The sequence below is a fragment of the Eubalaena glacialis genome, chromosome 10 (assembly GCF_028564815.1).
Source record: "Eubalaena glacialis isolate mEubGla1 chromosome 10, mEubGla1.1.hap2.+ XY, whole genome shotgun sequence".
NCBI classification, from domain to species: Eukaryota; Metazoa; Chordata; class Mammalia; order Artiodactyla; family Balaenidae; genus Eubalaena; species Eubalaena glacialis.
The window spans coordinates 25,917,376-25,944,379 of NC_083725.1; the positions used below are offsets into that span (position 1 = coordinate 25,917,376).

The following is a 27,004-nucleotide window of genomic DNA, read 5'->3' on the forward strand; positions in this document are numbered from 1 at the left end:
AAATAAATAAAATAAAATATAGTTATTAAAATTTAAAAATATTATTAAAAATTAAAAAGTCATAAAAAAAGAAAGAAAGAACAAGCAACCAAACCAAAAAAACAAATCCACCAATGATAACAAGCGCTAAAAACTATACTAAAAAAAAAAAATCAGACAGACAGAACCCTAGGACAAATGGTAAAAGCAAAGGTATACAGACAAAATCACACAAAGAAGCATACAGATACACAATCACAAAAAGAGAAAAAGGAAAAAATATATATATCTATATATTAAAAAAACGGGAAGAGAGCAACCAAATCAATAAACAAATCTACCAATGATAATTAACTCTAAGTACTAAACTAAGATAAACATAAAACCAGAAACAAATTAGATGCAGAAAGAAAACCCCAAGTCTACAGTTGCTCCCAAAGTCCACTGCCTCAATTTTGGGATGATTCGTTGTCTATTCAGATATTCCACAGATGCAGGGTACATCAAGTTGATTGTGGAGATTTAATCTGCTGTTCCTGAGGCTGTTGGGAGAAATTTCCCTTTCTCTTCTTTGTTCGCACAGCTCCTGGTGTTCAGGTTTGGATTTGGCTCCACCTCTGCATGTAGGTCACCTGAGGGCATCTCTTCTTTGCCCAGACAGGATGGGGTTAAAGTATCAGCTGACTTGGCTCACTCAGGCTGGGGGAGGGAGGGGTACAGAATGCGGGGCGAGCCTGTGGCGGCAGTGGCTGGCATGATGTTGCACCAGACTGAGACGCGCCGTGTGTTCTCCCGGGGAAGTTGTACCTGAATCACAGGACCCTGGCAGTGGTGGGCTGCACAGGCTCTCGGGAGGGGAGTTGTGGATAGTGACCTGTGCTTGCACACAGGCTTCTTGGTGGCTGCAACAGCTGCCTTAGCTTTTCATGCCCGTCTGTGTTGTCCACACTGATAGCCGTGGCTCGCACCCGTCTCTGGAACTCGTTGAGGTGGTGCTCTGAATCCCCTCTCCTCGCACACCCTGAAACAATGGTCTCTTGACCCTTAGGCAGTTCCAGACTTTTTCCCAGACTCCCTTCCAGCTAGCTGTGGTGCACTAGCCCCTTCAGGCTGTGTTCACGCAGCCAACCCCAGTCCTCTCCCTGGGATCTGACCTCCAAAGCAGAGCCTCAGCTCCCAGTCCCCACCCGCCCCAGCGGGTGAGCAGACAAGCCTCTCGGGCTGGTGAGTGCTGGTCAGCACCAATCTTCTGTGCAGGAATCTCTCTGCTTTGCCCTCTGCACCCCTGTTACTGCACTCTCCTCCATGGCTCTGAAGCTCCCCCCCCCCACCACCCACCATCTCTGCCAGTGAAGGGGCTTCCTAGTGTGTGGAAACTTCTCCTCCTTCACAGCTCCCTCTCCAAGGTGCAGGTCCTGTCCCTATTCTTTTGTCTCTGTTTTTCCTTTTTCCTTTTACCCTACCCAGGTACATGGGGAGTTTCTTGTCTTTTGGGACGTCTGAGGTCTTCTGCCAGTGTTCAGTAGGTGTTCTAGGAGTTGTTCCACATGTAGATATATTTCTGATGTATCTGTGGGGAGGAAGGTGATCTCCACGTCTTACTCCTCCACCATCTTGAGGGTCTGCCAGGCAATATTCTATGAGCTTTATTTATATTAACTCACTTAATAGTCATCCTACAAAGTGAATAATAGTCAGTATCTCCATTTTACAGCTGAGAAAATTGAGGTACAGAAAAGTTAAGCAACATTTCAAGGTCACCCTAGCAGCCTGGTTCCTAAAGCATTGTTATTAATCACTGTCCTGTGCTGCCTCTGGAAAACACTGAGGTAAAATTCTGGATTGATGTAATAGTGTGTATTCAATTCAAATGAAAATGCTGAGCTGCAGATAATCAAGGCCTGGATGTATAGCTGCACCTCAAAACTTAAGCATTCCTTGGAAGCTAGCTGGGGGATTCTTGAATAATAAGAGTTACTATGCCACTGAAAATTAACCTCTTTCCTGTCTCAGAGCAAATGTACTACTAATCTGAAAAGTTTCTAAAGCAAGTTTTATGGAAAGAAGTTATACAACAGAGCCAAAAAAGGATGGTTTTACATTCTTCCTTGAGGTCTAATTTCCAAGGGTATATGAATCCTTGGCAGTGTATTTCTGAAATAACTTAATAAAAACACCCCCTCCCCCAATGTAAATCTTGTGTTCCCTTGGGTTTAGAAAAATCCAATGAAATTCAAGCTCTTGATCCACACTGCTATTTGTGTGGTGATTTCATTCTCCTCAAATTATTCTTTGAGTCATTGGTCCGTGTGACAGGGTCTTCAAATCAACTTTTCCCCTTGTTTTTCTTTCAGTCTACCTCTATATGTTTTAGTTCTGTAATACATTACATCTTTCCCTTTGTAGATGACAGTATTTGTTTGCCCTTTTTTTTTTTTTTTTACCATACATAAAATACATCTAATGGCTGGTAAAATATTCCAAATCTACCTAGAAGATATATACTAACTTGAATGAGTTTTCTTATATTCATCAAAAAGCAACATAAGTTCCATTCTCCTTTAGATTTCCCTAATTGCTTCTTGTTATTGTTTCCTTTTCATGCTGCAACACTTCTAGGAGAAAAAAAATCAATCAAGTGGGTCAACCTCAAAATATAACTTACTGTAATTAATGATAATCAAAAGATGAAAAAACATTCTACTCCCCCTCCCCAGAATCTAGATTAAAAAGAGAAAGCTTGGGCAACATTTTTTAGCAGCAGTGAAAAAAATTCATTTAGCAGTTGAGAGAGGGGAGCACACACACAACTTTACACTGCAGATGATAAATTCAAGATCAGCAATATCAAAATTATTTGTCACTGATTTAATTTCTCAGTTTGAACTATTCTTCTCGTTTCAGGTGAAGGAAGAACAAAAGCAATGACATGTTAAACCATAAGATTCATAAATAATAACTTTTACAGTTTTCTTCCCTAAGAGTAAGATTGATCAAAAGCTGCTTTGGGTATCAGAAGAAAGCCTATGGCTAATTTGGTTCAGTTCTATTTATCTTGTGTCTTCATTATACTATGTCACTTTAAATATTTTCTAAAAGTAACTGAAAAAATTTCCTGATGACAACGATAAACTCCAAGTAAATGATCTTAACCTATGTGGAAATTTTAGTTTTCCTACTAAATGGTCTCATAGTATGTACTTGTGCCCTGATAGAGTCTAATGAAATCATAATGGTGACATCTCTCAATTAGTCAGTCAGGTAGAGACTTGCAGAAACAGATATAGACTTCTTTTTTCCCACATTTTCTTCAGTAAAAGCTATACCTAGGTGGAAAAGGTAAAATGGAAGAGAAAGGCCACTATTCTGATATAGGCCAAAACTTACAGATAATTGAAGTCAAGGTAGTTTTAGGATATGATTAATTCAGCTCACAGTTCCCAGTAATTCTCTATTATGCTCTGCATGTATGAATGCCTGTGGATGGTGTTCAAGAAATTAGAGAAAGTTCTCCGAAACAAGCCTGACCTTTCGGCAGGAAGCACATCTCTGTGGGAACACCAGGCAAGGGCACAGGTGGTTTGTGGCTAAGAAGAAGCAGGTAAGTCACCTGCAATGTGAGTTGCTGGGCTCTGGCTGAGCCAACCCCAAAAACAAAACAAGGAGATCAGTCTTCTTAAATCAGGTGGGTCAAGTATCAGGTTCAAATTAGGCAAATAAATAGGTTCTGAATTAACAAATTCAGATAATGACTAAGTTTGCATCATGCTCCCTATTTTGTCAAGTCCTAAGAAGCACAGTTTCAGTTCAAGGAAGACACAGACAGATGAGGAACTCAGTCTTCAAAAGATGTACTGCAATCAGACTTACCATGTGAAACAAGAAGGGAAGGGAACAGAATGGGAAGGGAGGAAGGAGAAGGGAAAGATTCTAAGGCTATTTATGAGCACCTGAAACATGTATAAATTTCAATTTTTTACTTAATATAGGTATGCATATGAGGAGAGAGGAGAGCAATATAAAAAATTACTATCCCAGAGAAATAAAAAAATCTTTCATATTATGCATTTACATTTCACACATGCTATGCAGCATGTCATATTAGAGGTATAATGCTCATGAATAATAATCTGCCTAAGGTCATATTCCAGAACTCTCCTTTCCTCCTTCTCTGGTGATTCACTTGAAAAAATGTTCTGCTGATACTCACTAAAATGACAAGTAAGAAGTTTTTTTCCTTGTTCAGTAATTAAACACTCATCCAAAGTTTATTTTTGTGATTTATAACAATGGAGGCCATGCCAGTCACAGAATTCAGGATTGTCTGCAAATATGTTTATGATTTACTTTAAAAGTATAGTGATTTTCTGGTTTTCACTGTGGTCACCTACATCCATCTATTGTTTTCAGGGAGGGAGCAAAGAGAGGGAGAGCAGGATTGATGAAATTTGTCTTTAATCTACAAAAGAATAAGGAAATTTCTAAATCTAAATATTAATCCATTTTCTACAAAAATACTCAATCTAGATTTTGTACATTCTCAACTATATAATAGTTTTAGTTTTAAAAACTTTTTAGCTTTAAAAGTTAAATTTCAAATTAAACCACAATAAAAGAATGGTAAACTTATGTTTGCATAAAAATTAAATGAATGTGATTTTGCCAATCTAAACTGATGCTTTTTGCAAAATTTTCACTTTCATATAATGAGAACATAGAGAGGGCATCTACCTATAAACATCTGACAGAAAAGTCCAAACAAATTCGGATATTTCCAGGGGCCTGGAGGCAAACAGGGTATCTTGCTCTTAAGGCAACTGCTGACTCTGATCACACAGATGAGATAATAACATTCTTCTGAGAATGCTTCTGAGAAGTAGACCATTTAGATTGGGCTTCTGCAACAATTTGTGCTGTAAAACAAATTTTAAAAATAGTTTTAACCTCACTTTAGAGCTATGATTTGATATGCATGACTTGATAAATGTATGCTGAATGAGTATTGTTTGATTCTTTCCAGTGGAATTTCATCAGCACCATCAATGGTAAAGTGTACTATTATGTCATGTGCCTTTAAGGAAAAATAAAATGTTGCTAATTAAATTATGATGCATCCCAATTTCAGTGATGGGGGTGGGGGGAGGAATTGATGAAATACAGTAAGATTGAAGCCCATTTATTTCCAAATTCCAGGCTACAACAGTGTTTCTTCGAAGAATCCATTGGTTGATGAAAAAGAATACAAATGGCCTGCAGCAAATCACACAAGAATCTTACTCTCTGACTCAAACATTTTTATTCAGGTTAAACCAGGTTAATTAAGTAATTCTACAATATGTTATACATTGATCACACATGACTAACTCATGTCCTTCTTAGCCTCATAAAGAGCCTCCCAACTCCTTCCTGCATAGTCTTTCTGAGCTCTGGTTTCCTTCCCCTATCACAATCCCTCCATTCACATTCACACACATATGCATCCTCACACATACACAGGGCTCAAGACAACTTCCTTATACTACAAAGATTGCTCTGACCATAAACATCTCAGGAGTGATAAACATTTATCTACACAAAGAGTGAGTGAGTAGATAAATGTTTGGTTGAAGGCAGAGCATGGTCTAGTCCAAGCTCCATTTTCTTATCTTTATCTTATTTGATGTGATTTCATGTGATGTTACTTCTTGAAAGGCCTGCTTTTGGCTTCCATGTTTCTATGTTCTCCTGGTTTTCCATCTATCTCACACTCTTCCTCTGCCTGCCTTTTAAGTGTAGGTATTCCCCAATGTTCCATTCTCAACCTTTCTGCCACCATACCTTTCCTAAGTGACCTCTTGGAGCCTCAAACAAATCCAACAAATGACTTATCCAAGGACAGACAGCCAATTGGTAGGAAAAGACCTCAGCTCTTAATTCTAGTCAGTAAGCTTTACCGTGCACTTATTATGTTCAGTTCTTTCTAAGCACTAGAGACACAAAATAAGTAAGACAGTCTTTGCCCACAAGGAATGGGAAATCTAGCAGTTCTCACGCATGGAATCTAGTGTCCTTTCTGAAGTCAATATAGAAGCTCTGAGCTGTCACCAATGAAAATTCATTTCAGTCATGTCAGACTAAACTGGACTGTACTCTAAGACAAGGGTACCTAACCAACATGTCACAGTTCTATGGACTCTTCACAGATGTGTGACAAAATTCTGATCACTAATTGTATGAAATTCTTCTTCTTTACAACTGGGGATACATATTATTTACAGTAGTATGTGTTAAGTAGGATATTTTGCTAAGAAGGTGGTATGACTAGGTTAAAAGGGTATTAAAATTTACTATGGGTAAGGAGAAAAGAGGAGTAAGCAAAACAAGTATGGTAATTGTGGAAGTTTACATAGGCAATGTGAGACACTTACTGAGCAGTAATTAATTCACTATAATTATTGCTGATTCATTTACATTATTTCACATCTTTAATTCCTTTTAAGTGTGCCCTTAAAACTTGTGTCATGGACTTCCATCTAAACATGACAAATAAAACACATGTAATCCCACCAACGTAAGAAAGAGTAAAGAAATCAAAAAGCATAAATCCATAAGGCTAAGGGTAACAGGAGTGCACATGAGATGTCAGCAGAATTCTGGAAGTTGAAAGAAGATGGGAAAATGGTAATTTACTTAGACTAATTGACTAAACCTGCAGTGAGGGTAGTGACCCAAAGGCAATACAAGTTAGAGTACGTAATCTCAGTCATGTTCAGGAGTTAGGGATGCCTAGGTCTTCTGAAAGTGGAGTGTAAAATGAAGTCAACACAACTTGGCTGAAAGTTTTCATAAGAATTAGTTAGGGCTTAGATCTCCTCTCCACCTTATGAAAGTAGGCATAACCCCTCTCCATTCTAGAGGTTGAGCTAGAGAGGCTCTGAACTTTTGGAAACAAGAAAATGAGATTGAGCTGTCATACTGAACACTAGGAGGTTAAATGAAAGTCTACATGATAAACATGAGATTTATCCAGCCTCCTTCTCCCACTCAACTCCCAGAACAGAGGCAGCCAGAATACTAGTCCTCAGGAGATTTATCCCTCAGAAAACCATCCAAACCAAGACACATGTGAATCTCTCCTAGGCAAAAACAGTGATAATGGGAGAACTGAGGAAAGAGAAGTGAATGCATATAAGGGAGAGAAGTTAGGTATGAAAGTTAAATCTTCACTCCTGTAGTAGAAAATCAGTAGATCTGATACTTTTAAATATTGAGGAATAGCAATATTAGCAGATTATAAGGTGGAACACATCAGAAGAATCAGCTAAAAGAATTAAAGTGAGTATACCTGAGAAACAAAGCCAGGCAACAGGTCTATTTTTCATTATAATGTTGTATAAATTATATGATGTTTTAAATGATATGTAGGTATTACTTTGATTAAAAACAAAAACTTAAATTTAAAAAAGGTGACACACATATGGTGGTGCTTCCAGCCTCCTGAGGTCCATCAATGTCCTTTAACCCTGTGAACCCACACTTTAAAAAAACAAAAAAGAAACTAAGGTTCAAGGAACTAGAAAGTCACCTGCATCAAGTAGATGGTTTCAGAAGCCCAAGTTACTTTAGAACAGTATCCCACCAGGCCACGGACTGAAGGTTGTTTGTTGAATTTGACACAGATGAAAATATTTAATAGAAAAGTGGAAGAGTTTGAGCTGACAAATGTTGACATGGTTCAAGTCATTTGATACAGTAATTATGAATCTTCCTTTTGGGACCGAAAATAATAAAGGGATAGATATGACTTTTCTGAAGATTGCTTTGGAAATGGCAAGAACAGCAGTATATTCTTTAAACAAATCCTCAACTAGAGAACATATTCAAAAGAAAGTTCAGAGTGAAAAATCAAGATAGATATTATTGCAGGATTGTGATATGACCTACTAGCATCACATAAATTTCTTAAAAAGAAATCAGTGGACATTGAAGTATTCCTCATTTGGTTTTCTTTTTAAAAACCTCCTCCCAAAAGGTAGCTTAAAACCTAATTAAAATAAATCCAAATGTGTCTATTAGAAAAGGTGCTACAAACTATAGATTTTATTTCTAGGAATGTAGTAACAATATTTTGAGTATGTGTTTTAGAGATATATACTGAAGTATTTACAAATTGTATGGTATGGCATCTGAGATTTGCTTCAAAATAAAATTTTATGAATAGAGAGTAGGGTTAGAAATCAAACAGCATTGATCATGAGTTGAAAATTATTGAATACTAGGATCCATCATGTTATTATTCTGTCTACTTTTGTATATATTTGAAAATTTCCAAATAAAATAGTTATCAAAAATAAATGTGCCACCCACAAAACTGAGAATCACTCTACCGGGCATATTTTATAGCCAAGCAAGACTATAATGATTAGTACGTGAATTTGTTCACAACAGAAGTTAGAGGTGAATCTATTAGTCTTTAACAGCTTTGGGAGACTACTAGAACAATGAAAAGGAATTTGGTGTTCAATTCACAACATTTCCATGACTGACCTAATTCTCCTAGGTTCTCTTTAAATCTTCTACTCCAGAGCCCCCAGTATGATGTTAAGTATCATCATTTTTTAGTAATTACTTACTGAGCTTTTTTTCTTAATGGTAAAAAGTGTAATAGTATATATATATCAATTACATCTTAGATTCAGTAAAATACGTTAGATGGATTGAGGAGAAAAAGTGGCAATTAAAACATAACACACTCTAATTTCATAAATGTTCCTAATTTCATAAACGTTAAGATGAAGAAAACAATTTGAGTCTTGGAATTGATGAAACACAATATTTTCCCCCAAGAGCATCCCTTCTTATCCCAACCCTTCATCCCCACACTAAATCAATCTTGAGAATCAGTAGATCCACATAATATCTGCCTCCATCGTAGTTTGACAGTGGTATCCCTACCTTCTCCTACTTGTCCTCATAGCACTAATTTGAAAATACCAATTTTGTTTGCCTCTCCTTCTATCAAATGCCAAGCAAGATGCCTTGTTTCAGAAATACTCAGAGAATGAATAAATATTTCCTTTTGCACCTTTCAGAGTGCTTTGTACTCAGTAGGTCCCAGTGACTGACTAATATACCAATGTAAGCATGGACTTGTGCCCTGTACCAGCAGGGATTATTATTACAAGGAACAGAAACTAGCTCTGCCTGTTTAAGCAGAAAAGGAATTTGTTCTGAAGGTAATTCCACAGAATCTCCAGGAGGGCTAGAGAACTGGGTTTAGAGGTTATGTAGTCAAAAATAATGCTTAAAATGATGACGCAAAGACAGTCCAGTAAAGACACCTCTACTGCCACTACCAGGTCCAGACTCAGTAGCTGGCTCCACCGACCCCTCCCCAGCACTGGTCAAGGGTATTGCCAACTGAAACATCTGCCACTGGGGCAGCATCTGAGTCCACGTCTATGATGCAAGGATGTCTGGGAGAGGAAGCATCTGGCACTTCTAGCTCCTGTAGTGAGAAGTGGCCTCTGTCTCATAATGTGGGAGAGCCCCCCCAACATGGGAAAGGGGTTCAGATAGCAGTGTTCAAGAGGAATGACGGGTGTCCACTCTACACTATAAACAAACACCTTTGAAAGCCAAAACACAGTGCAGACTAATAGAGTACACACAGAACACACTGAGTGAATACGTTTGCCTTTCATCTTTGTTTAATTTGTGCAATTTTATTTTAGAACCTGGACACGTGCCTACTTCATGGCTATTCAAAGTACATATCATTTCATCTAAGAATTTCAAGTATGATCTTAGCTAAGTAAACCCAGTGGTGGTCACAAAGTAGATGCGTTTATTTTAAGTGATGATTGATTAATTATCTACGGAATAATCTTTTAAGTAGAAAAGAATAAGGATATTCATTATTAATCAAGAAAAGGATGTACAATAGTTATATGTTACATAAATGTTACTAAGCTGAATTAGACATTGGCAGATTCATGTATAAGTGCCTGGGAACTCAATTTAAACTGCATAATCTGATTTAGAAGGTGCTTTTAAGGTCATGTGAGCCAACATCCTACCCAGGCTCACATGAGCCAGTCCCCCTTATTACATCCCTGACAGGTGGCCCAAAATGCATCACTTTCAGTACAGTGTGTTATAGTGTCTGTTTCTGATCTTTTCATATGGACTCTATGAATCCAACCAAAGAAAGCATTAATTTCTTCTGTACTGTTGGTTAATACTCAAGTGAACTAAAACTAATTTCTACAACTCAAACTGTTGTTGAAGTAGGACTTCCACTCCCTATCCTTAGGCTACTAATTTTAGAAACTAAATGAAGCCAACATTTATTCTTTCTGAATACAATCTTAGTTTCAGCCCTTGCTCTGGGCTAAGGGATATTAAGTTTAATCCTGGTTGTCATTCAAATTCACTAGTTCTTGGAGCTTTGCATTATCAACAAACCTGATATTTGTATGGTCTAAGTATATCTGAGTCACTGATAAAATTGTAGAAATGTCAGGGTCAAGGGAAGAGCTCTGAAGGAGGCCAACAGAAACCACCTCCTATGTGGCTTTCACACCTGTAAACATTCTTTGGTTACAGCTGATGAATCCAGCTATTACATCATATCCCAGACGTCATTTCTGCATCTCACCTACAAAGATTACTCGTCTAATTGATAGATGTGTCCCAGAAGGATAGAGTAGATGTAAAAATTTGATGAGTCTGGCTCTATTTTAAATATTGTAGGTTATCTATAATTTAAAGGAATAATAGAAGAAATATTTGATACAGCACAGAACTCTTTAGTGAAGCAAAAACTATAACCCAAACTTTTTATTTTATGTCTTGATTTTCATGTACTGGTTCACATATTGGGCTACATACACATTACACGTGTATTTAGGTGGTCCTATGTTAGGTGAATATATATTTATAATTGTTTTGACTAACGATGTGCATAATATATATTTTAATTGAAACAGCTTTGATAAATGTTTACCATTTTAAAGAATGTATGATAAAACTTCTCAATTAAAAATAACTGTTTTAAGATTTTTGCTAATTTAAATGGATTCTAAGACCAAAGAAAATCTGAAATTAAAATGTAAGTGTTCTACTGGAATATAGACTCTTCAGAAAATCTGGCTTCCAAATACTGAAGGGTAGAGCATTCTGATTCTTCTTCTGAAGGAAAAGGAAGAAATGTACTTGTATAGTAAATTCATTCCAGAGACTGATTCATACTTAAAATATTTATAATGCCAAATGGTAATGTGAAAAACAATTAGGGAACAGAGATTATGATATCATTGATGATATCTGCTAAACCAAAAAGCAGCTGTGGGATAAATAAATTATTAGTTTCATCATGAATGAAAGCTTCAAAACATATGGCAATCTACTTATACAAGGGATAGGACTGAGAGTTATAGCAGCTGAAATAAGCTCTTATACCACGCATTCTAATTAACGAAGTCCCAATCCCAATAATTAAAATGGAAACTATGTTTAAAAGCTATGTAAAGACCTTTGAATCTGCAGTCATTAGCTTGTTTGAAACTGATTTTTTAAAGAGGCTCAATGAGCTCTCCTTAAGCATTTACCACAATCATCTTGCTTTGTAACAAAAAAGCAAAAAATCAAACACAGCAAATTGTGAATTATTTTGATGGCATCTGAAACATTATAGAGAGTACATAGACAATATACAAATTGTCTAATAACATTGAGAATGGAGTTATTTATCCTTTAGGACACAATGTTTATTTTATAGACATAGATGATTGGAGTTGACACAATATTCTCTTTTTAAATGTGCATATCGTCCATTTTATAGCACAGAAACTGATGTAAAATAAGACTTGCTCCTGGTCAGCATAAGTGAGCTGGAGGGTTAAAAGCTCCTGGGATGCAAAAACATGCTGTCTTCAGATTCTTTAAATTCAAAGTATTTACTGAAGACTTAGAATGTGAATTGAGCACACAATTTCAGTTAAAGCTCTCTCTGGGTGACAGTCCGCGTAAGTTGTCATTAGAGATCACTGAAGTAAGGCTTTTTTCAATAAGTCATATCCATATGAAACTTCGCTGAAAATAAAAACTATAGTCTAATTGCCTTGAGATTTTAGCAACTTCAATATGTCCTTGATCACTCTTTTTCTCATGTACTATCAGAATTATAAGGCAGGACATATTTGGCAGACACTACAAAAAGGAAAAATACAAATACCTGAAATAGAAGTGTTTTCTGTTCTATTTTAAGGAATAATCATTTGATAAGAAAGTCCCAAATTAACTGCTTCACTATACATTTTAGCAGAGAGTAATTTTTATGATTTTAAAAACTTATTGTAAAATATGAAGTAGAAATTTAACCATACATATGATAAACATATGGGGCTCTTCTGAAGATGGTCCCTAGAGATAACTAGATTTGTTGACAGAAGTGCAGTCTAGAATGGCACTCTATCATCACTTGCTTGAGATTGGCAAACTGGAATCTTCAGAAAATGAAGATTTTCTGTAGTGGTTTGATCTTCCACTTCCCTGGAAAATTCCTATAATGATCAATAGTGAAAATACCCACTGGGTCTTCAGAGACACAAATGTAAGTGGCGTGCTATTTTTTGGAATTAATTGCATTTGGAACATTCTCAGTAGGTACTCTCTGGTACTACAAGCATATGGTCATTTTCACATAGTGCTATTTCTGTAAAATCTACATTCTTTCCATCATCAGAATCTGCTTCCTTAAAGACAGCTGGACTAAATCAGAAAATGATTGCAATTTAGTATCTTTTCCTATTTGAAGCAACAGATTTGCTAAAACCAAAACATCTGCTTATCTTATTTCAGGAATCTGTGCCAAAGCAACAGAATATTGATCAGCATCTCAAATATTACATTTAAATACCGTCTTTTATATAAAAGTAATAAAACTATTTGTTTGATGATGCTTTTTTACCTGAGGAAACCAGGATGGTAGCAGAATAGTGAAGGAGCCCTTTGGGTATTAGTCAAAGGGCAGACCAACTGTTTTTTTTAAATGCAATGAGATGCATTCACCCAAGTACCAGTTACCAATCCTTGCACTTGTCCCTTTTCACCTCCCTCTTCCATTCCCATCAGCAACTATGTAACGTCCTTTAGAATCCCCTTCTCACTTCCCTCATCCTCAGCAGGCTTCTCTGTCCTCTAACTGAGGCCATCAACTTCCAGCTCCACTCCATTAAGTATAAAGCCATGGGTTTCTATCTTTCTTGCCTCCCAGGATAAGATCTTACTCTCTCATTCAAAGCCAGACCTGTCAAAACTGCCGGTCATCTCACTCCCTGACTGGAGCTGCTCAGCAGAATTCAGTGTCCTTCCCAGGCTCCTAGAGTGGACCCTGCAAGTCTTGTATCTTATGATGTAGATCCCTTCCTCCACCCCCACTTCCCCTACTCATCTTTGTATGTTTTGGCACTTCTCACTAAATCTAGCAAGCTGAGGTGTGTTGAACTGAAAGTACTCACTTTTAAGCATGAGTTATTTTCAATAGCTAGAACCAGAACTGGGCTTGTCCCAGATTGCCTGCAGAACAGCATATGATCTCTGCCCCACTTTATTTTTTCAAACCATAGTGACACCAAAAAGAGGAATGAGAAATTTCCAGTGACTATAGAGTTGCCAGATAAAATACAGGCTGCTCAGTCAAAACTGAATTTCAGATGAAAAACAAATTTAAAAGTTTTTAGTGTAAGTATACCCCCAAACAGTGCATGGGCTATACTTATACTAAAAACAATTATTGGGCTTCCCTGATGGCGCAGTGGTTGAGAATCTGCCTGCCAATGCAGGGGACACGGGTTCGAGCCCTGGTCTGGGAAGATCCCACATGCCGCGGGGCAACTGGGCCCGTGAGCCACAACTGCTGAGCCTGCGCGTCTGGAGCCTGTGCTCCGCAGCAGGAGAGGCCGCGACAGTGAGAGGCCCGCGCACCGCGATGAAGAGTGGCCCCCGTTCGCCGCAACTAGAGAAAGCCCTCGCACAGAAACAAAGACCCAACACAGCCAAAAATAAATAAATTAAATAAATAAATTAAAAAAAAAAAAAAAGGCTTCCCTGGTGGCACAGTGGTTGAGAGTCTGCCTGCCAATGCAGGGAACACGGGTTCGAGCCCTGGTCTGGGAAGATTCCACGTGCCGCGGAGCAGCTGGGCCCGTGAGCCACAATTACTGAGCCTGCGTGTCTGGAGCCTGTGCTTCGCAACAAGAGAGGCCGCGATAGTCAGAGGCCCGCGCACCGCGATGAAGAGTGGTCCCCGCTTGCCACAACTAGAGAAAGCCCTCGCACAGAAACGAAGACCCAACACAGCCATAAATAAATAAATAAACAAATACTTAAAAAAAAAAAAAGTAAAAGTCTATTAATTAAAAAAAAAAAAAGCAAAATTTGAAAACCATTGGTTTAAAGCACAATTGGGGAGGAGGTAAATTTGGCTTAAAAAAAAAAAAAAGACTTTAAAAACAATTATTCATTGCTTATCTGAAATTCGAATTTAACTGATGAACAGCCTGTATTTTTATTTGCTGAATCTGGCAGCTCTACCAATGACTCTTTAAAAATTCTCAGAGGACTCAAGGAATGCTTCTTTAGAGCACCTGGAGGTTTGTATCCAAGCTCTGCAAACTTCTCAATTGGCCATATTTTATGTCTGTTAATGCAGCTGGGTTACTTTCTGAGCATCTCAGTAACATACTTTAGGAAATGCTGTTTATTATATAAAATTTTTACTTATCTTGTTAATTTCATAGAATTCCCTTTTAATACCATCTATCAATAATTTCAGCACAAAGAATACTGTAATGTTGCCCCAAATCTCTTGGAAAGCTGATATTCATAGAGTCACTACTATGCCTGAATTAAGTCCTTGTCTTTATGTATTAATAATTAAAATTTTTTGAAAATTTAATTTTGAAAACACAATATGGGAAATAAATGTCTTTCATTTTGGGATTCCTTTTCTTCATTAATCAAGCACAGTGAGACATACTGTCCTCGCTAACAGGCTGGGGAGAAGCAACCTGGCAGGTGGAGGTGGAGCCTGTGGTGTAACTGCAGTGGGTCTTTTTTGGAAGAGTTTTCTCTAAATGTGGAACATCTGTAAACTGAATTGCATCAGCTTCACTGTGTATGGGCTGGCAAGAGAAGAGAGATGCCTCTTTCAGCATCACGTAAATCTTGGAGGCTTGAAATCTTGGTCAACAGAGGAATTCCTCACAGGTCATTTAGAGACATACCTTGTCTCATTAAGGGAGGAAAAAGCAGGTTTCTTCTGCAAAGGAGCACTATTTTAGAGTATTAACTGTTGTGTGTGTCGGTTTACTGATTAATGGTGATGGTGCAATGGAAGTTATAACCTAAAGTGTAAGGAAAGATGCCCTACAGCTTGTTCCAATCCTGAAAGTTCCTTACATTAATGTGTTCTTTCAGTGTTCTTGACAGTGATTACAGAAAAGACGTTCATTTCTTATTTCCATGAAAGAATTTAGGAAAGATAGATGCCCCCCAGTATAGAGGGATACAAATTTTGCCTTCTTCAAAATTTCAACTAGATCTCAGATTCAACTTTAAGGGAGAGAATGACTAAGTCTGTGTAACTACCTGGTGTCATAAGATGATAATGAATTAAGACGTTTATTCCAACATAAGCACATTACCTGCTTTCCACCATATTGGCAGCTCCGGTTTGTCAAGCTCCAGGCACAACACGCACACTGAAGAGATGCAGAACAATGCCTGGATATCTGCCCAAGACTCTTCTCTCCAGAGGACAGACTCAATTTATGGTACCCATCTAAAGCTCACTGGGGTTATTAGCGTCTTTTTCCTAGTTGGTACAGGGAAGGGATGAGATTTGGAAAGCTGAGGCACAGGGCTTCCACCTGCCTGTGCAGAGCAGAAAAGCTGACAAACATATTCATTAAACTTGATCTGAAGCAACCGACCCTGCGAGGTCGTTCCTGAAATATTCATAAGGTGTGTTACCGGACTCGCTACTTAGAGGTGGAGTAGAAACACGGTGAATAGGGGCACTCTGTACTCACACTTGGGGAAAAAAAGGCACTCACAACAGCACGCCTCACCACCACACTTCACTGTTTTGCTTTTAATAGCTCTGTCAGCCGTGGCGCCCCACTCGCCTGTTCAATTCTACCTGCCTGGGAAAGAAGGTGCCCCAATAAGTGAGGGGAACCTGGCAGTAGGAGGAGGCACCACGCGCCAGCCCCTCAGTTCCTCCCGGTTCGCAACGCTGATGACCCCCCAGCTCTGCGGTCCGCCAATCCGAAGTCCTGCACTGCCCCAGAGGCCTAAGGCCGTGGGGCAGGGGACCCCAGGACCTGGACAGGCCACTCGCCAGGGCCAGGCCTACCTTCGTCCCCACCTCCCATTTTGGCCTCTGCCAGGCATGCCTCCTCCAGAGCCCTCGGCGTTCAGTTACTACGTGACCCGCGCCCCGGCCAAGATGCAGCCTCTCGCGCAGACCTGTATCCCCCGGGTGTTCATTTTGGGGGTCAAGATGGGAGAACAGATGACGGTCTTGAGTGACCACGAAGCCCCTGAACCGAAGTAGTATGCACGTTCATTCCTGCCCCCTCTGCCCACAATCTTGGCATTTCTGCTGCGCCCCATACACAGCGCAGCTCTCACGGTGCCAAAAGTCCTCGCCGCCACCTCTCTCCTGTTCAAGGGCATTCGCCCCTCTCCCCTCCGCTCCTGTTGGGTCGCCCCTGGACGCAGCTACTCACATGGACTCAGCGGCGGCAGAAGCTCAGCAGGTCCTGGCGTACGGCAGTTGGGTCTCCATCTCCGCGTTCCCCAAGGGCTCCAGCTGCAAGTTCCACCGCGGCGATCGACGAGGTCGGTCCCCGGCGCGGAGCCTGGACCAGGGTGGCCGCGGCTGCAGCACCGGCTGCGGGCGCGGGAGGGGCGGAGGCGGGGCAGGAATCTGGGTCGCTAGGAGCAGAGCAAGCTGGGATGGACCCCAGGAGGCCGGCGGCAAGGAGGCAACAGAGAGCGGCCCGGGTAGGGAGTGCGGAGGTTTCCCTGGAAGCACACCGCGGGCGGCGACTGAGCATGCCCAGTCGCCAAGCCGCCCACACGGTGCGGGGGAGGGAGCGCGGGAGTCTGGAGGGAAAGGGTTAAATCTGCGGACCCTGCTTCTTAGGCAGAGAGCGGGGAGTAGGCTGCACTGGCAGAGTTTAATTGCTCCTGGGTCTACCCCCGGGAGGAGCCGTGGGCTAGAAGATGGTGAACCTCGGAAGACTGTCTATGGGATTCCCAAAGAGTCCTGGAATAAGAAGGCAAGGTGTATTCCTCGCTCCCTCCCCAGAGAATTGTTCAGAGGGCCAAGTTTGTTTTTTAGCTTAGCTCCAACCTCTGCGATCTCACCGAGTGACTCCCCCAATCCAGACATCCACCCCTCACCTGCTTTCCTGTGCCTGGGGACCTCTCCTGCAGGGATGCCCGGGCAATCCCCGCCTTTCCCGACTACTGGACTAGTCGGGTCAAGTTCTCAAAGAGCCAGCTCCTAGGTTTGTAATTGAGAGATGGCGTCAGTCCTCTCAGGTTACATATTTGCATTTTAATCAGGTTTCAGAAACAATACCTTAACCCTGGGGTTAATTATAATGGATGGATTATAGACACCAAAGCCTGGGGCTATTTGGGGAACATTGCTTCACAGTGCAATAGGACTTGGACCAGAACTCACTTCACATACACACACACACACACACACACACACACACACGGAGACCTATGCCTTTCTTTCGTATTATGTTTCATATTAATAACGAACGTTTCTCTCTAATTAAAAAGTTTCTTAAGTTAGAGGCAGCATAGGGTAGGGGAAAGACAATGACCTTCACGGTCGGCCTTGATTTCAGTTTCATTTACCACCACAGTAGTTTACCCAGCTATTCTGCCCCTCTCTTACCTCATCTATAAAATGGAGAGTGGTAATCCCTGTCTCTCTGGACTGTTGCGAGGATTAAGTAAGGCAATGAATGCAAAGCACTTGTTCCATAGTAGATGTTCACTAAATAAAAGTCTCTGCAGGTTCCACCTCCACTATACTGTTTTTATGAAGGTTAGATTAGTGATAGTCCTTAAATGCTGAACATTTATTGTGTTCCTTCCTCACGTTAAATAATAATAAACCCTTGATCCTTCTAGTATTTTATTGTTTTTAGAAGCATTAGCCTCTATTACCTTTTCTTTCAACTCTCCAGTTTCTTCATACTTCCTGAATAAACCTCTTGGAAAAAGTTAGACCAAGGCCATATATGAGTCCTCTTTGGAAGGAAAAGCTTTTCAGGAGCGATTCACTGTGGGCAGGTTTATCCACATGACAGAAGAATTTCACTCCAAATTCTTTTTAAAGTAATTTAATTTTCTTACATTTCCCTGTGTTCCTTCTTTCATAACTATTCCATAAAGTAAGGTATACTTGTAGGGAAGGAAATTCACTTTCCACTGACACTAAGTACATTTTAAAGTATCTGTGTTCAAAAAATAAACTTTTCAATATCTCCCAAACATACCATGTGTTTCATAATGCTTTGCCTTTATTTATGGTGTTCCAACCTTTCTGGAAGACTCTTCTCTTTCCATTCCACTTCACAAAGTCCTACCCATTCTTCAAGCTCAAATGCCACCTTCTTTCTGAAAGCTTCCCCAACCCCCAAAGCAGAGTTAATGCTCTGCTGCCAGAGCACCAGTGCATACTGGTATCACAGCAATTATCACAGTCTACTGCTATTGTTTAATCAATGTAAAACAATTTACTGAGCAACTATTATGTACAGGCACAGTTCTGGGTGCTGGGAAAACAACAATGAACAAGACTGACAAGGTCCCTGCCCTCATGGAACTTAGAATCTAGTTTGAAGAAAATAGGCAATAAACACCTAAAAAGTGAATAATCTCCAAGGACACAAGTCAAGTATTTTTCGTCTTTGTGTTGTTCATCAAATTAATCTATAGGCCTTGGTTCATTCTCTCAAAAACATCAATAAAAATATTAATATTGGCCCTAGGTCGACCAAACTACATGGACATGGATCCCTGCCAATGATTTTTACTCCTTTCATTTGACTCCCTCAGCTAATTTCTCTAGGTAGGTACCTGCAATTCATATGATGAATGAAATGGGATGGAGGAAGCCCAGAGAGTTTAATCCCCATACCAAATTATATCTTTTTTCTAACCTCAAGGAATGACATTTCTCCAATGGCCAGATTCAGCCTGGACTCCCATATCTCCTACATCTCAAACATCTCCTTCAGGATCATATACCACTCACAAACCCTCACCTTCTCATCACCTTTGTCCTCTATTTATGTCAATAGTTATTCTCTGTTGTATATCATTTGACTGTTTGGATCTACCTACTGTCTGAATAACTTAAGCTTTTCTCTCTGTTTCTCTTATTGTCTGAATGTGAGACAGACTTGGCACCACTTAGAACCAACTTTTCCAAAGTATATTTGTACACATGTATTCCATAGCAGTTAGTGACAGCGTTGCCACCTGTTAACATTTAACTCAGGGCAGGATCTTATGCATCCTTGTATTAAAGAAGTTAACAGACAATTAATATGTGACAGATCCTCAATAAAAGATTGTAAAATGAATGAATGAATGTATACAGGTTCTCAACCCTTCTTGATTCCTCAGACCGTAGGTCTTTTCTAATTGGTCTTCCTAATAAACCTAGTATTTGGGTCAGTTTTCCCCTTTCCTAGTCTACTAATTTCCCTCCAGTCACAAATTCACAGATTTCTACAATTCAGGGTCCACATAGCATTGTGAAAGAAAATCCTAGCCATAATTCATTACAAATTTGTGTGTTTTAGCTAAAGCCACAACCTATCATCTATAAATCAGTATCACTATTGCTTCCTCCAATCCACAGCAACTATCTTTAAATTTTTTCTCTTTCCACCTCCTCAACCCACCATGTTTTTAACAATGTACATCCAGCTCTCCCCACTGCACCAGAGAAGAGAGACCATTGAGTACCATCACCCTAGGAATTACCTTATTTTTGTAAGTATTTCCTCCATACCCTTTCTTTCCTCTTCCTAATCAATCTCAGCAGAGTAGGTATTCTCTTCATTCTTGAGCTAGTCTGTACCAATAGGCTATCCTCTTCCATCTTTATTCCCTTTCTTCTGGCTATCACCAACTTTTCTCTTTCTCTCGTCTCTCTCAACTATCTTCCATCTTCTAATAAACATATCCAGAGTTTGTTAAGAAAACTGACTTGACCATAGTGCCCTTTTAAGATATCTAAAAATAAACTATCTATTATAAATCTCCCAGGGTTTTAAAGAATGAGTTTTAAAGAAAACTCCTTGGCCCATTCCCATTTCTAGGCATTTCTTTTCTGCTTCATCATGGCTACAGTTACACCTGCCAAGCCTATAAGTACACAAAGATGCAAGACCTTGTGCTCTGCTAACTGAAGCAGCTTTCCTAAATATCCCCATCATCAAACATCTTTTATCTTTTAGTTGACTACTAGGTACTGTTCAAGGTAAACTACTGTGATATGCAGCTTTGTCACAGGCAAACAAATAAAGCATTTCTCATCAGTTAATAAACATTGGAAAAATACAGCTAATAGATCATCTAGTAGGACGTCATACAGAGAGGTTTATAGAATTTCAGGTAATAGACTTGTTGGAGACTAATATATCTTTGAATTAATCCAGGAAGTTCTCATGGGCTGCCAAACTGGCAGGGACCCATGCCCAGGTAATTTGAAGGAAATTGATATCAACCAGGGTTCTTGGCATTCCCCCAGTGAATAGAAATTGACTAAATGCCAGACCAGAAATTCAGGGAAGGCTTTACTGGGGCTCCTGCAGCTGCAGGAGGGAGTGAAAACAAGTAACGGTTTCCCTTGCTTGCTCCCCGAGGTGGGGGCAAGCTGGTTCCTTATATGGAGTGAGGGTAGGTACTGGTGAGTCTATGGGTTGGGCTGAAGGGGTAGCTTAGGAGTTTTGTCCACCCCTTTGGTGGTGTTGAGTGCAGGGGGCATTCGCAGTACGCTGCTTTTGCTACTGACACCCTGTTTTTGCTCCCAGCTCTTCAGAAGTGGCAGTTGGGTTTTTTGGTCTTTTTATATCTTCTTGTCCTTAATTTGCCCCAACTGCACATGCATACAATTATTTTTAGTCTCTTATAGTTTCTTTGGATTTTGTTGCTCAAGGAGACATTTGTCCAAGTGCAAGTATTGCAGCACTGCATCAAAGGGTCCCAGGTCCCAGCCTGTCTCACAATTAATTGTTTGAATGAAGGCTGTAAAGTGTTTGGTGACATTTGCTACAACAGTGTTACATAATGTTCAAGCACCAGCCTGGAAGTTAAGGGACCTGGACTTAACTTCTTTCAGCTTTATCTCTAAAGTGAGGATGATAATAATAAAGAATATTTATCTCGTGTTTTTGCTGGCAGGATTAAATTAGTGAATGATTTGTAAAGTGCTTAGCATAGTGGCTGGCCCATAGTGGTCCATAAATGATAGCCATGAATCCAGCTGCATTACTTCTGGATAAAAAGCGTATTTGACAGAGTACCATGAGATCAACAGATAGGTAGTTGAAGAAACTGAGATCACCTGATGTAGTATTTAGAAGTGATGAGTAGAGAATCCATGGAGGAGGAAGTTGTGCCTCTAAAGTCTGCCCAAATTACAGCAGTGGGGCTGAGGAGGAAGGGAAGACCTAGGAGATGCTGTGCTCTGTCATCTGTTTGGACTCCACATTGGTCCATTACGAGTGACACAGAGTTTGGGTCTTTTCTAGACAGGTGGATCTCTTACTGAGCACCATCCTTAGGAATTCATTTGAATAAGAACTTACCCACCCAAAGGTCTCTTTCTTTAGCAAGGTTAGATTGAGCAATGGGCAAGTAGGAATTTCCTGCCTGGATTATTTTGTGGGTGGAGTGGGAGTCCTGGCCCATTTATTTATTTTTAATCTAGCTCTGGTCTTAAGTGTTGTGACTTGAAGAATTGGTAGTAGAAGATGTATGTATTGTATGTATTGTCTTCACAATGAAAGTAGAAATGAAACCTCTGAGCTTAAAACGTATTAGGCCTTGTCTCAATTTTACTTAATTGTGTAAAATTTAAAAATTAATTTAAGATCACTCTGTTTTCCAATAGAATAAATTTTATAGACCTATGGAGTTCTATGTACAAAACTGAAGTAACAGTTGGACCCAGTATGGTTGTTAATATCTATATTGATAAAATTGTGACTGAGATTATGTGAGTTATTCATTCTGCCAGAGAATGCTTTAAACAAAATAAACTAAGATTCTTAGACACGCTGCTATGGCAGTAGTTCTCAAAACATGATCTAGAGAAGGCTTTCCAGTGGCCTAAAGACTGGTCCAAAATGATTTTTTAAAATTAATTAATTAATTTTTATTTTTGGCTGCATTGGGTCTTCATTGCTGCGAGTAGGTTTTCTTTAGTTGTGGCGAGCAGGGGCTACTCTTCGTTGCGGTGTCTTCTTTTGTTGCAGAGCATGGGCTCTAGGTGTGCAGGCTTCAGTAGGTGTGACACGCAGGCTCAGTAGTTGTGGCTCGTGGGCTCTAGAGCTCAGGTTCATTAGTTGTGGTGCACAGGCTCAGTTGTTTCACAGCATGTGGGATCTTCCAGGACCAGGGCTCGAACCTATGTCCCCTGCATTGGCAGGCGGATTCTTAACCACTGTGCCACCAGGGAAGTCCCCAAAATGATTATTAATTCACTTAATAATTCACTTAATAGTCAGTTATTGAGTACCTAGTATATATAATACACTATCTTAGATACTGGGGATACAAAGATGAATAAAACACTGTCCATGATCTTGAAGAACTCATAAACAAGAGAGAGCCACAACCATTTCTTCAAGGTCAGGAAACATAACCAACCTACCAAATACATAGAAATAAAAATAACAAATTAAGCAAAATGAGGTGACAGAGAAACATGTTCCAAATGAAGGAATAAGATGGAACAAAACCTCAGAAGAAGAACTAAATAAAGTGAAGATTAGGTAATCTACCTGATAAAGAGTTCAAGGTAACGATCATAAAAATGATCAAAGGACTTGGGAGAAGAATGGATGAACAGAGTGAGAAGTCAGAATTTTTTAATAAGGAGTTGGAAAATATAAAGATGAACCAAACAGATGAAGAACACAACTGAAATGAAAAACATGCTAGAAGGAATCACTAGTAGATTAGATGACACAGAGGAACCAATCAGTGAGCTGGATGACAGAGTAGTGGAAATCACTGAAACTGAACAGAAAAAAGAAAAAAAAGAGATGAAGACAGTCTAAGAGACCTCTGAGACAACATCAAGCACACTAGCATTCACATTATAGGGGTCCTTGAAGGAGAAGAGGGAGAGAAAAAAGGGACAGAGAACATATTTGAAAATATAAGAGCTAAAAACTTCCCTAACCTGGGAAAGGAAACAGACATTCAGGTGCAGGAAGCACAGAGTCCCAGACAGGAGCAACACAAAGAGGACACATTGTAATTAAAATGGCAAAAATTAAAGATAGAGAATATTAAAAGCAGCAAGGGAAAAGCAACAAGTTATGTACAAGGGAACTCCCATAAGGCTATCAGCTGACTTTTCAGCAGAAATTCTGCAGGCCAGAAGGGAGTGGCATGATATGTTTAAAGTGATGAAAGGGGAAAACCTGCAACCAAGAATACCTGGCAAGGCTTTCATTCAGATTTGAAGGAGAGATCAAAATTTTATGGACAACTTGTCTGCTGATGGACATTTAGATTGCTTCCATGACCTGGCTATTGTAAATAGTGCTGCAATGAACATTGGGGTGCATGTGTCTTTCTGATTTATGGTTTTCTCTGGGTATATGCCCAGGAGTGGGATTGCTGGATCATATGGTAATTCTATTTTTAGTTTTTTAAGGACCCTCTATGCTGTTCTCCATAGTGGTTGTATCAATTTACATTCCCACCAACAGTGCAAGAGGGTTCCCTTTCCTCCACACTCTCTCCAGCATTTATTGTCTGTAGATTTTCTGATGATGCCCATTGTAACTAGTGTGAGGTGATACCTCATTGTAGTTTTGATTTGCATTTCTCTAATACTTAGTGATGTTGCGCAGCTTTTCATGTGCTTCTTGGCCATCTGTATGTCTTCATTGGTGAAATGTCTATTTAGGTCTTCTGCCCATTTTTGAATTGGGCTCTTTGTTTTTTTGATATTGAGCTGCATGAGCCATTTATATATTTTGGAGAGTAATCCTTTGTCCATTGATTCGTTTGCAAATATTTTCTCCCATTCTGAGGGTTGTTTTTTTATCTTTTTTATAGTTTCCTTTGCTGTGCAAAAGCTTTTAAGTTTCATTAGGTCCCATTTGTTTATTTTTGTTTTTATTTCCTTTACTCTAGGAGGTGAGTCAAAAAAGATCTTTCTTGTCGAAGAGTGTTCTTCCTATGTTTTCCTCTAAGAGTTTTATAGTGTCAGGTCTTACATTTAGGTCTTTAATCCATTTTGAGTTTATTTTTGTGTATGGTGTTAGGGAGTGTTCTACTTTTATTCTTTTACATGTAGCTGTCTAGTTTTCCCAGCACTACTTATTGAAGAGAATATCTTTTCTCCATTGTATATCCTTGACTCCTTTGTCATAGATTAGTTGACCATAGGTGCATGGGTTTACCTCTGGGCTTTCTACCCTGTTCCATTGATCTATATTTCTGTTTTTGTGCCAGTACCATATTGTCTTGATTACTGTAGCTTTGTTGTATAGTCAGGGAGTCTGATTCCTGCAGCTCCGTTTTTTTTTTTTTTTTTTTCTCAAGATTGCTTAGGCTATTCAGGGTCTTTTGTGTCTCCATACAAATTTTAAGATTTTTTGTTTTAGTTCTGTAAAAAATGCCATTGGTAATTTGATAGGGATTGCAGTAATCTGTAGATTGCTTTGGGTAGTATAGTCATTTCACAATTTTGATTCTTCCAGTCCAAGAACATGGTATATCTCTCCATCTGTTTGTGTCATCTTTGATTTCTTTCATCAGTGTCTTATAGTTTTCTGAGTACAGGTCTTTCACCTCCTTGAGTAGGTTTATTCCTAGGTATTTTATTTTTTTGTTTCAATGGTGAATGGGATTGTTTCTTTAATTTCTTTTTCTGATCTTTCGTTTTCAGTGTATAGGAATGCAAGAGATTTCTGTGCATTAATTTTGTATCCTGCAACTTTACCAAATGCATCAATTAGCTCTAGTAGTTTTCTGGTGACATCTTTAGGATTTTGTATATATAGTATCATGTCATCTGCAAACAGTGACAGTTTGAATGGTTAAAGAAGATGTGGTACATATATACAGTGGAATATTAGCTATAAAAAGGAATTAAATTGGGTCATTTGCAGAGACGTAGATGGACCTAGAGCCTGTGATACAGAGTGAAGTAAGTCAGAAAGAGAAAAACAAATATCATATATTAACACATATATGTGGAATCTAGAAAAATGGTACAGATGAACCGGTTTGCAAGGCAGAAATAGAGACACAGATGTAGAGAACAAACATATGGACACCAAGGGGGGAAAGCACGGGAGGGATGAATTGGGAGATTAGGATTGACATATATACACTAATATGTATAAAATAGATAACTAATGAGAACCTGATGTATAGCATGGGGAACTCCACTTCACTGTACAGTAGAAACTATCACAACATTGTAAAACAACTATACCCCAATAAAAAATTTTTTTAATGTTTTACGGACAAGCAGAGCTAACAGAGTTCAGTCCCATGAAACCAGCTTTACAAGAAATGTTAAAGAAACTTCTCTAAGTGAACAAGAAAAGGCCACAGCTAGAAATATGAAAATTATGAAAGGAAAAAGCTCATTGCTAAAGGCAAATATACAGTAAAGGTAGTAAATCAACCACGTGCAAAGATAGAAGGAAGGTTAAAAGACAAAAGTGGTAAAATCATCTATATCCTCAATAAGCAGTTAAGGACTACACAAAACAAAAAGATGTAAATATGATGTCAAAAGCAGTAAATGTGGTGAGTGGAGTAAAAACGCAGGATTGTTAAACTGCATTTGAAATTAAGAGATCAGCAACTTAAATTAATTATGTATATATTTAGATTGCTATATATAAACCTTATAATAACCACAAATTAAAAATCTATAATAGATACAGACACAAAGAGAAAGGAATCCAAACATAACACTAAAGAGTCATCAAGTCACAAGGGAAGAGAACAAAAGAAGAAAGGAACAAAAAAGAACTACAAAAACAACCCCAAAACAATGAACAAAATGGCAGTAAGTACATACCTATCAATAATTACTTTAAGTGTAAATGGACAAAATGCTCTAGTCAAAAGACATAGAGTGGCTGAATGGATACAAAAACAAGACTCATGTATTTGCTGCCTACAAAAGTCTCACTTCAGACCTAAAGACACACACAGGTTGAAATTGAGGGGATGGAAAAAGGTATTCCAGGCAAATGGAAATTTTCTAAAAATCTGGAGTAGCAAAACATATGTCAGACAAAATAGACTTTAAAACAAAGACTGTAACAAGAAACAAAGAAGGATAATACATAATGATCAAGGGATCAATCCAACATAAAGATATAACAATTGTAAATATATATGCACCCAACATAAGAGCACCTAAATACATAACGCAAATACTTACAGAAACAAAGGGAGAAACTGACAGGATGTTAAAATAGGAGACTTCAACATCCTACTTATTGATACATCAATGGAAGATCATTCAGACAGAAAACCAATAGGAAAACACTGGCCTGAAAAGACACATTAGACAAAATGGACATAATAGATATGTATAGAACATTCCATCAAAAAGCTGCAGAATACACATTCTTTTCAGGTGCACATGGGACATTCTCCAAGATAGATCACATGCTAGGTCACAAAATAAGTCTCAGTAAAATTTAAGAAAACTGAAATCATA

General features: G+C 39.0%; 2 protein-coding genes and 1 pseudogene across 4 annotated transcripts in view; 2 read left to right on the top strand and 1 right to left on the bottom strand.

Annotated features, from left to right (window-relative positions):
• Nucleotides 1-17,509, bottom strand: part of ELMOD1 (ELMO domain containing 1) — a 101,413-nt gene extending 83,904 nt beyond the window's left edge. For 2 of the 3 annotated variants that reach the window (XM_061202587.1, XM_061202585.1), the window contains exons 1-2: nt 17,437-17,509; nt 16,758-17,055 (exon numbers count right to left, since the gene is read on the bottom strand). The gene's annotated coding sequence lies outside the window, so the exon portion shown is untranslated. The remainder of the gene's footprint in view (nt 1-16,757; nt 17,056-17,436) is intronic. The other variant, XM_061202586.1, reaches the window with a different exon arrangement.
• Nucleotides 1-27,004, top strand: part of ALKBH8 (alkB homolog 8, tRNA methyltransferase) — a 253,312-nt gene that overhangs the window by 132,934 nt on the left and 93,374 nt on the right. The gene's annotated exons all lie outside the window — the stretch shown is intronic.
• On the top strand, nt 7,469-7,973 carry LOC133099824 (rRNA N6-adenosine-methyltransferase METTL5-like; annotated as a pseudogene).